The sequence below is a fragment of the Geotrypetes seraphini genome, chromosome 7, assembly GCF_902459505.1.
Source record: "Geotrypetes seraphini chromosome 7, aGeoSer1.1, whole genome shotgun sequence".
Classification (NCBI taxonomy): Eukaryota; Metazoa; Chordata; class Amphibia; order Gymnophiona; family Dermophiidae; genus Geotrypetes; species Geotrypetes seraphini.
Window position 1 is genome coordinate 194784635 of NC_047090.1, and position 12180 is coordinate 194796814.

Genomic DNA, 12180 nt, shown 5'->3' on the forward strand with positions numbered 1-12180 from the left:
CCTCCTATTGGTTTTTTCTTTTTTTTTTTTAATTCTTTTATTCATTTTTCATCTTATAACAAATGCATATATATTAAACATTTGTCAATAAATACATCATTTTCAAGTTTATTTAAATTCTTTGATTTACTCGCATACTCCAAATCCAATGCGATTTACATAAGTTAAGCATTAGGTTAAAATAAACACACACAAACATAACAATTAGTACTAATTATAATAACACATTTAGGGAAATCGGGACCGAAAACAGTTGGCTTAAATACAATTCTAAAAAAGAAAAACAGGAAAGTCTCATACACAAAAGGTTGATTTTACTAGATCTTCTTCCTAGACTATTGTAACTTAGAATAAATCCATTAAAAAGCGTCCTTAAATAGCCAACTCTTTAGGAGACTTTTAAACTTGCTCAGTAGTTTTTCTTCTCTTATATTAAGTGAAAGTGAGTTCCAAATTTGAGGGGCTGTAACAGAAAAGATCATATCTCTCCTAGAATATATAATTTTTAATGAAGGAACTACCAGTAAAGATTTATCATTCTATCACTTATGATACTAATAGATAAAAATTTTATCCCATCCCTCCCTCCCTTTCAGTCTTATATTCAATCAAATATATCAGTGTTCCCCCCAGAAATTTTTTTCCAGCCGGGTGGCATGAAAAAGTAGCCGGGTGGGGCGGGATGGGGAAATTTGGTGGTGGGGAAAATTAACCCCCTCTTTTACTAAGGTGCACTAGCATTTTTAGCGCACGCAAACCCCTGTGCTACGTGGGAAAACTAGCGCCAACTCAATGCTGGCATTAGCATCTAGCGCGCATGGCAATTCCTCCGCGCGCTAAGCGCACACTAAAACCACTATCGTAACTTAGTAAAAGGAGCCCTAAATGTATACTATTTTTATTATTTAATTATTATTATTTTCCAATGCTCAATATGACTTCCTTTTTTAAGGTTTGACACTTGTACCAGAATATTTTTACTAAATTTAAGAAGTATTTGCCCTCTTTCAAATGGTATAGAGGTTTAAAAAAGGGAAAGGCATTAATGAAGTCATTAGGTTCAATCTAGCCATTTATTTCTGCATGAATTTAAACAACTAAAAAAAAGATAAATATAGTTCATTCAGTCATACAAGAAATGGCTCTACAGCAGGGGTGCCCACACTTTTTGGGCTTGCGAGCTACTTTTAAAATGACCAAGTCAAAATGATCTACCAACAATAAAAATTTTTTAAAAATACAAAGCACACTGTACGCAGAAAAAATGTTAATTATCATTTATATTCTGCGGGTTTTCAAAGAGGTCAACGCAGACAATTCTATGCAATGTCACCTCAGGAACAACTATACAAAAATAGACAAATATATCCCCTCCCTTTTTACTAAATCGCAATACTGGTTTTTAGAGCAGGGAGATGCACTGAATGCCCTGCGCTGCTCTCGATGCTCATAGGCTCTCTGCACTAAAAACTGCTATTGCGGTTTAGTAAAAGGGGGCCATAGTGCAAAATATAAACAGCAGATATAAATTCTTAAAACAGACACATTTTGATCACTAAACTGAAAATAAAATCATTTTTCCTACCTTTTTGTCTAGTGATTTCATGAGTCTCTGTTTGCACTTCCTTCTTCTGACTATAAATCCAATATTTTTTTTTCTGCCCCTCCCCTTTTCTTTCTGTCTCTCTTTCTTTCTCTCTCCCCCTGCCCCCCCAAGCCATCGCGCCAATTTCTCCACCTCCCCGATTCTTTCCCTACCCCCTAAGCCACCATGCCGATTTCTCTCTGCTTCCACGAGCCAGACCAGGAATGTACAAGCGCCGGACTCACAAGACTCACCTCTGATGTCAATTCTTACGTCAGAGAGGAAGTTCCAGGCCAGCCAGGCAGGGCTTGTACAGGGAGGCAGGAAGAAAAAGATTGCCAAGGCAACGCGATCGACTCACATTGCCTTTACGATCTACTGGTCGATCTCCCTTGCCCATTTAGGCACCCCTGCTGTTATGGTATCCTGTCCTGACCTGAGGAAAGGGCTTTAGTTCCCAAAAAACTGCCTTATTTCCATTTCCTATTTATAAACTTTAATCAATAGATACAATACTACTTGATTCTACGTAAAGCAACAAAAAAAAATGTTTTCTACCTTTTATCGTTTCTGCTTTAATCATCTTGTCTTCACTCTTCTTTCTAGCCAGCATCTGTCCGCTCTGTCTTCCATGCAGCATCAGCCCCTTCCATCCACTGTCCGCTCTCTCCCCATTCCATACGGCATCTTCCCTCTTTTTATGCTCCTTCAATAAACTGTCTATCCTGTGCCCCTTCTCTTCTCCTTTGTACATGATTGATTTCAGCTCTGCCACCTCTCCATTTTTCTCTCTCTGTCAACACCCCCGTCCCCTATGCTCTGGCAACTCTCTCTTCTCCTTTCTTTCCTTCGCACCCCACAGTCTGACATCTTCCCTTCCCTGATTCTCTGGCATCTCACTTCTTACCTTTTCTTCCATCTCTCCCTCCCCCTCCATGCTCTGACATCTTCTCCTTCCTTTCCCATGGTCTGGCATACTTTCCTCCTTCCCTCCAATCCCTGGCATCTCATTTCATTCCCTCCCTCATCTTCTTTCTCCCTCCAGTTGGGTGCATCAAGTCTCTCCCCCTCTGCTCCCTTTCCTCCTTCTGTCACCCAAGGCCTGGCGTCATGAACTTCTTCAGGCAGCAGCATTCACAATTCGCTGCTGTTACCAGCTTCGGGTCTTTTTCTCTGTCGGGTCCTGCCTTCATAGAAACAGAAGTAGGCAGGACCCGGCAGAGAGGAAGGCCTGAAGCTGGCAACAGCAGTGAATTGTAAATGCTGTTGCTAGCCAAAGAAGTTCATGACGCCAGGCCGAGCACCCGGGGCAGACTGCTACTCTCCCCCCCCCCCCCCAACGACCCTCCTATCTCTCCCTCCCTCCCATCACGAGACTCTAAACAGCACTGCTCTACTCTAAGCAGGCTGCTTCAGGGCTTTCTCCTGCAGTGATTCCCTCTGGCACGTCACTGATGAAGAAAGGAGGGAGAGATTGGAGGTTCGGATCGGGTTGGGGGGGCACCCGGGATGATGATGAGGCTGCTGCTGCTGCCAGCGAATCCAGCAAGGGTGAGGCCCCAAAGCACAGCACTGGCGGGCCCCCCTGACCATTTCAGGCCCTAGGCCTGTGCCTACTGGGCCTATCCTTTAATCCGGCCCTGCTTCCCCTCCCCATATGCCCTGACATCTCTCTCTTCCACTCCATGGTATGGTATCTCCTTTCCCTCCCTCTCATGATCTTTGCATCTATTTCCTCCTTTTCCTGATCTTCCTTCTCCCTCCTTCCCTATCTCTCCCCAATTGGGTGCAGCAGCATTTCTCTTCCCCTCCCCCATTGGGTACAGCAGTATCATCAGCATTTCTCTTTCCTCTCCCCAATTTGGTACAGCAGAAGCAGCATTTCTTTTCCCCCTCCCCCCTAATTGGGTGCAGCAGCATGACTCTTCCCCCTCACCCTATTGGGTACAGCAGCAGCATCATCAGCATTTCTCTTAACCCCCCCCCCCCCAATTGGGTACAGCAGCAGCAGCATCAGCATTTCTCTTCCCCATCCCCCTCTAATTGGGTACAGCAGCATTTCTCCTCCCATTCACCCACCCACCCCCGTCTCATACACCCGGCAGATTCGCTAGACAAAGGCAAGTTGCAAGTTTCCCTTCGTCGCTGACCTATCTCCCAAAGGTCAGCGATAGAGGGAAGCTTACAACTTGCTGCTCTTGCTTATTTTGGGCCTTTCTCGTTGCTGGGTCTTGCCTTCGCAGAAACAGAAAGTAGGCAGGCCCGGCAGCGAGAAAGGCCTGAAGTAAGCAAGAGCAAGTAAGCTTCCCTCTGTGGCTATCTCCCGCATACTTCGGGGTTCTAATGGTCCGTGCCGGCTTCTCTTCCCTACCCACCCACCCCCGACGTAACTTCCGGTTTCGGAGGGAAGCCGAGTTCGAGTTGCTTGCTGGGTTTTGTTTTGTTTAAAGTCCGGCGGGAGTCTTTCAGCAGCTCTTCAGGCTGCGCATTAAGCAGTGGTGGCAGCAGGATTTGGCAGATGACACCCAGGCGGTAATCTAAATTTGCTGGGCGGAGCACCCAGCTGAAAAGCGCTGGGGAGAACACTGTACAGTGGTGCCTCACACAACGAACTTAATTCGTTCCAGGAGCAAGTTTGTTATGCGAAAAGTTCGTTATGTGAAACGCGTTTTCCCATAACAATACATGTTAAAAAAAATAATTCGTTCTATAGCATAAAATATGCTAAGATGACATAAAAAAAGATAAATTTTTGGTTATTATTTTTATTTAGATACATCTAAAAACATAAGGAGAAATTAGGTTCTTACCTGCTAATTTACTTTCTTTTAGCTTCTCCAGACCAGTAGAGGTTAACTTTACGATTGGGTATATATCTAATCATGACCAGCAGGTGGAGACTGAAAACAAAACTTTGGGACAGTATATCCTAGCCCCTCCTCTCTATTTCCCTCAGTCTGCCGAATAGCCAAGCAGAACCAAGAACTGGAAACAACAGAGAGAAAAAACAATACTCCGAAAGGAGTAACCAATAACATACCCAAAAAATGCTGTTGGAAAATGCAGAGGAGAAATTCCCGAAGGAAGAAGGTCCCCACAGCTCGCCAGCTAAGCCAGCCGAGCCACAGCCGCTGTTCTTCAATTCTCCCCGGCCCTAGAAAAATACTAGAACCCGCAGCAAAAACCAAAAACTGCCCGCGCAACAGCCCCAACAACAACAACAACAGACAGGGTGGGGACCTCTACTGGTCTGGAGAAGCTAAAAGAAAGTAAATTAGCAGGTAAGAACCTAATTTCTCCTTCTTTAGCACTCTCCAGACCAGTAGAGGTTAACTTTACGATTGGGACGTACCAAAGCAGTCCCTCTCACGGGCGGGACCCCCGAAGGGCCGATACCAGAACACGCTCACCGAACACCGCGTCCCGACGCGCCTGAACATCTACCCGATAATGCCGAACAAATGAATGCAAGGAGGACCAAACCGCAGCCTTACAAATATCCACCGGAGGCACGAGCGACGACTCAGCCCAAGAAGCCGCCTGACCCCTAGTGGAATGAGCCCTGAGAAACTCCGGAACCGGCTTCTGACTCAGAAGATAAGCGGAAGCGATCGTCTCCTTGATCCAGCGCGCAATAGTAGCCTTAGAAGCGCCAGCCCCCCGACGAGGACCCGCCAGAAGCACAAAGAGATGATCGGAGCTCCGAAAATCCCGGGTCCGCTGCACATAAGCATGGAGGACCCGACCGACATCCAACTTGCGCAGCTGTCGTTGCTCAGAAGAACCCTCCCGACTACCCAAGACCGGGAGGACCACCGATTGATTGACATGAAAAGGAGAAACTACCTTCGGCAGAAAGGAAGGAACAGGCCGCAAAACAACCCGCTCCTTTGAAAACTCCAGGAAGGGAGCCCTACAAGAGAAAGCCTGTAGCTCCGACACCCGTCTAGCGGAAGTAATGGCCACCAAAAAGACCGACTTCAGCGTAAGGTCCTTCAACGAACAGCCATCCAACGGCTCGAAAGGAGGGCGCACTAGAACAGAGAGAACCAGATTGAGATCCCAAGAGGGAATCGAGGGCCTTATGGGAGGCCTGAGCAACTTGGCCGCCCTAAGAAAGCGAATCACATCAGGAATGGCTGACAAACGCTGACCTGTCACCAGCCCCCGAAAAGCCGACAGGGCCGCCAGATGAACCCGAAGAGAAGACCAGGCCAGGCCCCTATCCAGGCCATCCTGCAAAAACTCTAGAATGTTAGGCAGAGAAGCGCGAAAGGAGACCACTCCCCGCGCTCGGCACCATTCCTCAAACAGACGCCAAACCCGTACATAAGCCCGAGAGGTAGAAAGCCTCCGGGACCCCAAAAGTGTAGAGATCACCTTGTCGGAATATCCCTTCTTACTCAGGCGGCCCCTTTCAAGAGCCAAGCCGTAAGACAAAAGGGAGACGGGTCGAACATGGGAATGGGACCCTGCGTCAGAAGATCGCACTCGAGAGGCAGAGGAAGAGGATCCGCCACCAGATGCCTCACCAGATCCGCATACCACGGACGACGAGGCCAATCCGGAGCCACCAAGACCACCAGCCCCGGATGGCGAACAATGCGAAGCAGTACTCTGCCTACTAATGGCCAAGGAGGGAACACATACAACAGCCCCTCCGTTGGCCACGGTTGGACCAGAGCATCCAGACCCTCGGCCAGACCGTCCCTGCGACGACTGAAGAAGCGGGGTACTTTGGCGTTGCCACTTGTAGCCATCAGATCCATCAGGGGCTGCCCCCAAGCACGCACTAGCAACTGAAACGCCTCGGCGCCGAGACACCACTCTCCCGGATCCAAGAAGTGACGACTGAGGAAGTCCGCCTGAACGTTTTCTACCCCGGCAATGTGAGAGGCCGAGAGGTCCAGAAGATGCGACTCCACCCAAACCATGAGCCGAGCCGCCTCCTGCGCCACCAGAGTGCTCTTGGTGCCCCCCTGACGATTGACATAAGCCACTGCCGTGGCATTGTCCGACAGGACTCTGACCGACTTGCCCAACAAAAGGGAGTGGAAAGCCAACAGCGCCAGCCGGACCGCCCTGGTCTCCAACACGTTGATCGACCAGGAGGCCTCCTCCGTGGACCAGGTTCCCTGAGCAGAGTGACCCAGACACTGGGCCCCCCAACCCAGGAGACTCGCATCCGTAAGGAGCACCGTCCACTGCGGAAGATCCAGACCCACCCCCTGAACTAGGTGAGGGGTCCGGAGCCACCAACGCAGACTGCAGCGCGCCAAGCCTCGCAGGGGAACCGGAACATCCATCCCGTGCCTCTGGGGAGACCACCTCCGGAGCAGAGCATACTGAAGAGGACGCATGTGGGCCCGCGCCCACCTCACCACGTCCAGGGACGCCGCCATCGACCCCAGGACCTGGAGGAAATCTCGCGCCCGAGGACACCGGGACGCCAAAAGCAGGCGAATCTGAGACTGCAATTTGCTCACCCGGGCCTCTGGGAGGAAGACCTTCCCCAAGGAGGTGTCGAACAGCACCCCGAGGTACTCCAGACGCTGAGCCGGAACCAACCGACTCTTGGAAAGGTTGACCACCCAGCCCAGCGACCGGAGAAACTCCACCACCCGAGCCGTAACCCGGTAGCTTTCCTGCAACGACTTGGCCCGAATTAACCAGTCGTCCAGGTAGGGGTGTACCAGAATGCCCTCCGACCGCAAGGCTGCCGCGACGACCACCATCACCTTGGTGAACGTCCGGGGAGCCGTGGCCAGCCCAAAGGGAAGCGCACAGAACTGATAGTGCCGACCCAAGATCGCAAAGCGCAGGAAACGCTGATGAGAGGTCCGAATAGGAACATGCAAGTAGGCCTCCGTCAGATCGAGAGAAGTGAGAAACTCCCCCGGCTGAACCGCCAGAATGACCGACCGCAGCGTTTCCATACGGAAAGAGGGAACCTTGAGAGCCCTGTTGACCCCTTTCAAATCGAGGATGGGCCGAAAAGTCCCCTCCTTCTTGGGCACCACAAAGTAAATGGAGTACCTGCCCGTGCCCCACTCCGGGGGGGGCACCGGAACTACTGCCCTGAGATCTAGCAAGCGCTGAAGGGTCTGGCGAAAAGCCTGCTTCTTCCCCGGAGTCTGACACGGAGAAACGAGGAAAAAATCCGGCAGAGAGCGGGCGAACTCCAGGGCATAACCGTCCCGCACCACCTCCAGGACCCACTGATCGGACGTGATCTCGGCCCATTTGGGAAAAAAGTCGCGCAGCCGGGCCCCCACCGGAACCAAGGGGGGCGCCGGCAAGGCGTCATTGTGCAGGACGGGAAGCGGGGGAACCGGCGGAGGGGTTCCCTGCCCCCCGACGGGCCCCCCGAAAGGGCTGCATGCGCTGGAAGAACCGACCCCGGGAAAACCCCGGAGACTGGAAAGAAGCAGCCCCACGCCCAGGGCGATACTTGCGAAATTCCCGCAAACGCCCCCGGGCCGCACCCCCCCGAGACGCCGGGCGGGCACGGTCCTCCGGCAAACGGGGAACTTTCGAGTCCGACAGAGTCTGAATTAACTTATCCAAGTCCTCTCCAAATAAAAACGACCCCCGAAAGGGAAATTTAGTAAGCTTAGCTTTGGACGCAGCATCCGCCGCCCAAGCGCGCAGCCACAACACACGCCTTGCGGCCACGCCAAAAGCCATGGACTTAGCCGAGATCCGCACCAAGTCATACAGAGCATCCGAGAGGAATGAGGCAGCCATCTCAATCTTTGCTACCTCCTGATCCACCAGAGACCAGTCGTCAGACTCTCGATCCAAGACCCGCTCCGCCCACCGAAACACGGCGCGAGCGACCAGTCCCCCACAAATAGCCGCCTGGACCCCAAAAGCAGAGACTTGAAAATTTTGCTTAAGGATGTTCTCCAATTTGCGCTCCTCAGAGTCCCGCAAGGCAGAACCGCCCTCAACAGGCACGGTATGCCGCTTGGAAATAGCCGAGACCACCGCATCCACGACTGGCGAAGCTAACGTAGCCCGATCCCCTTCAGGAATGGGATACAGGCGAGCCATGCTGCGCGCCAGCCGAAACGGCGTCTCCGGCGTTTTCCACTGCTCAAGAATAATATCCCGAATATCCTGATGCATAGGAAAAGAGCGGGAAACGGAACGGATCCCTCGTAACAGAGGGTCCCCCACACGCGGAGTCTCCGGCGGCGCGTCCTCAAAACGCAAAGCCGAAGAAACCTGTTGAATAAGGTCAGGCAGCTCATCTCTCTGAAAAAGGCGCACCACGGACGCCTCGTCACTGGAGAACGGGAAACCCGACAACCCGCCGCCAGCTTCCGTCCCCTCCAGAGGGTCCTGGAATTCCTCAGAAGGGTCCAGGTCCTCCTCCATACCGACACGTTCCTCCGACCACAAATCCTCGTCCCACGACACCCGCGGACGCTTGGACAAGAGAGGCGGCGGAGGGGACGTCACGTCAGACGAGAGAGGCAAAGCCGCAGGGAGCGCGGAGGAAACCCCACCCCCCGAGACCCCCTGGGCGCAACCGGGACCCCCAGCCGCCTGAAAATAGGCTTTGCATAATGAAAAGAAAAAATCAGGGGAAAAACCCCCCGAGGGTCCCAAGGGACTCCCTGCCACAGCAGGGGACCCAGCAGAAACCTGCCCCTGCTTAGACAAAACAGGGGGAAGGTCACCTGAGGTGGAAGACAAAATGGAGGGGCCAGACAGAGAAGATGGCGTCTTTCCCGCCAAAACAGCTCCCTCCACAGCCTGAAGCGGCTGAGAGACCTGAATAGTCTCAGCCGCTAAAACAGGCAAGCCGGCATCAGCTGTCAAAATATCAGCTGAGAGGGAATCCTCTAAAACCCGACCGTCGGCGGCTCGGGGAATCCCTCCGTGGGCGGACGGAGAAGACCGGGCTTCTCCACCGTTCCCTGCCGACTCGCGAGGCACCATCGGCGGGGAGCTCTGGGCGCCTGCAGCCGCTGCCGACGGAGCTCCTCCACCGCACCGGCCTGAACACCGCTTGCACAGGCCGGCCGCGAGTGCCTCGCGTCTGGAGCACAATGAGCACTTTTTCCCTTTAGAAGTGCTCATTGCTCCATACGCGACCTAGCTGTAAAAAAGTGCCGGTTAGTTGAAAAAATACAGTAAAATACAGTTTTCTTAAAGGGATACAACCCTCCAGACCAGCACTACCTCAGGATTTTTTTTTTTTTTTTTTTTTTTTTTTACAGAACAGACTCCACAGGCTCTCGAAGCAATATGCCTTGCTTGATTTAGGGGGCAAGGCTTACTGCTGAGGCTCCTCTAAAAAAATATGGGGAGGTGGAGGAAGTGGGGGGAGGGACCCCGCTCGTGACCCGCCGGGTTTGACACCCCCGAGGTCGGACGAACCCCCAAACAGAGTCCGTCCAAGCTCCGTCCGGCTAAAAACAGGGACAATAAACCTCTAAACAAATTCCAACAGCCCTACCAAGGGAGATGGGTACAGATCACTCAACACCTGCTGGAGACTGAAAGAAGACTGAGGGAAATAGAGAGGAGGGGCTAGGATATACTGTCCCAAAGTTTTGTTTTCAGTCTCCACCTGCTGGTCATGATTAGATATATACCCAATCGTAAAGTTAACCTCTACTGGTCTGGAGAGTGCTAAAGAATTGTTTTTTAAAACAACACACATTTTTTAAATTTAAAGACAGACTAAGTAGAGTCTAATTTTACAGTGAGAGAGGGCAGAGTCTCAGCGGCAAAAACTGGGACTTAACTGTTCATTTTTTTTTTTTTTCTACCGTGTTTCCCCGATGATAAGGCAGGGCCATCAAATAAGACAGCCCCCCTTTTTAGAAAAAAATGTAAAATAAGGCACCCCCCCGCAAATAAGCCACCCACCGATACCTGCGCTTACCCGAATCGGGTGGTACGGTGGGTGACTCCGTGTGGTCCCTGGCACCCCCGACACGATCGGGGCAAGAGGGAGCTCAAGCCCTCTTGCCCCCCCGACCCCCCGACACGATCGGGGCAAAAGGGAGCCCAAGCCCTCTTGCCCCGCCGATTCCCCAACTCCCCGACAATATCGGGCCAGGAGGGAGCCCAAGTCCTCCTGGCCACGGCGAACCCCTAACCCCACCCTGCACTACATTACGGGCAGGAGGGATCCCAGGCCCTCCTGCCCTCGACGCAAACCCCCCCTCCCTCCAACGACCGCCCCCCCCAAGAACCTCCGCCCGCCCCCCCCAGCCGACCCGCGACCCCCCTGGCCGACCCCCACGACACCCCCAACCCCCTTCCCCGTACCTTTCTGTAGTTGGCCGGACAGACGGGAGCCAAACCCGCCTGTCCGGCAGGCAGCCATCGACGGAATGAGGCTGGATTGGCCCATCCGTCCCAAAGCTCCGCCTACTGGTGGGGCCTAAGGCGCCTGGGCCAATCAGAATAGGCCCGGGAGCCTTAGGTCCCTCCTGGGGGCAGGGCCTGAGGCACATGGTCGGGTTGGGCCCATGTGCCTCAGGCCCCGCCCCCAGGAGGGACCTAAGGCTCCCGGGCCTATTCTGATTGGCCCAGGCGCCTTAGGCCCCACCAGTAGGCGGAGCTTTGGGACGGATGGGCCAATCCGGCCTCATTCCGTCGTTGGCTGCCTGCCGGACAGGCGGGTTTGGCTCCCGTCTGTCCGGCCAACTACAGAAAGGTACGGGGAAGGGGGTTGGGGGTGTCGTGGGGGTCGGCCAGGGGGGTCGCGGGTCGGCTGGGGGGGCGGTCGGAGGTTCTTGGGGGGGGGCGGTCGTTGGGGGGAGGGGGGGTTTGCGTCAAGGGCAGGAGGGCTGGGATCCCTCCTGCCCGTAATGTAGTGCAGGGTGGGGTTAGGGGGTCGCCGTGGCCAGGAGGACTTGGGCTCCCTCCTGGCCCGATATTGTCGGGGAGTTGGGGAATCGGCGGGGCAAGAGGGCTTGGGCTCCTTTTTGCCCCGATCGTGTCGGGGAGTCGGGGGGGCAAGAGGGAGCCAGGCGGAGAGAGGGCAGTTAAGCGCAGTGCCTGCGCGGAAGGATGCAGCTCGGGCGACTTCGTTGTGTGAAACGAAGTTCGTTGTACGAATCAAGACATAAAGTTCGTTGTGCGCAGCGTGCGCTGTGCGAGGCGTCCGTTGTGTGAGGCACCACTGTATATCATATCAATAATCTTTCCTAGTGATCTAATCATTTAATAAATTCAAATTCCCCCCTCCCATCCCTTCTACCTTAAATTGTATTTATAATGTAAAATGCTATCTACTCATTTCCTCCTATTGGTTTCAAAAGTATTACTCTGTAACTTCATCGTGTGTCCCCTAGTCTTTGTAAGTCTTGATGCAGTAAAAAATTGATCCACTTGTAAGCATTCTACTCCACTCTGGATTTTGTAGACTTCAATCATATCTCCCCTCAGCCGTCTGTTTTCCAAGCTGAAGAGCCCCAACCTCTTTAGTCTTTTTTAACACGAGAGAGGTTCCAGCCCCTTTATCATCTTGGTCGCTGAACCTCTTCTAGGGCCACTACATCTTTTTTGAGATAAGGAGACCAGAACTGAACACAATACTCAAGGTGAGGTCGCACCATGGAGCAATA

General features: G+C 52.7%; 1 protein-coding gene across 1 annotated transcript in view; it reads right to left on the reverse strand.

Annotated features, from left to right (window-relative positions):
* The window catches only part of YLPM1 (YLP motif containing 1), a 500153-nt gene that overhangs the window by 455635 nt on the left and 32338 nt on the right, over positions 1–12180 (reverse strand).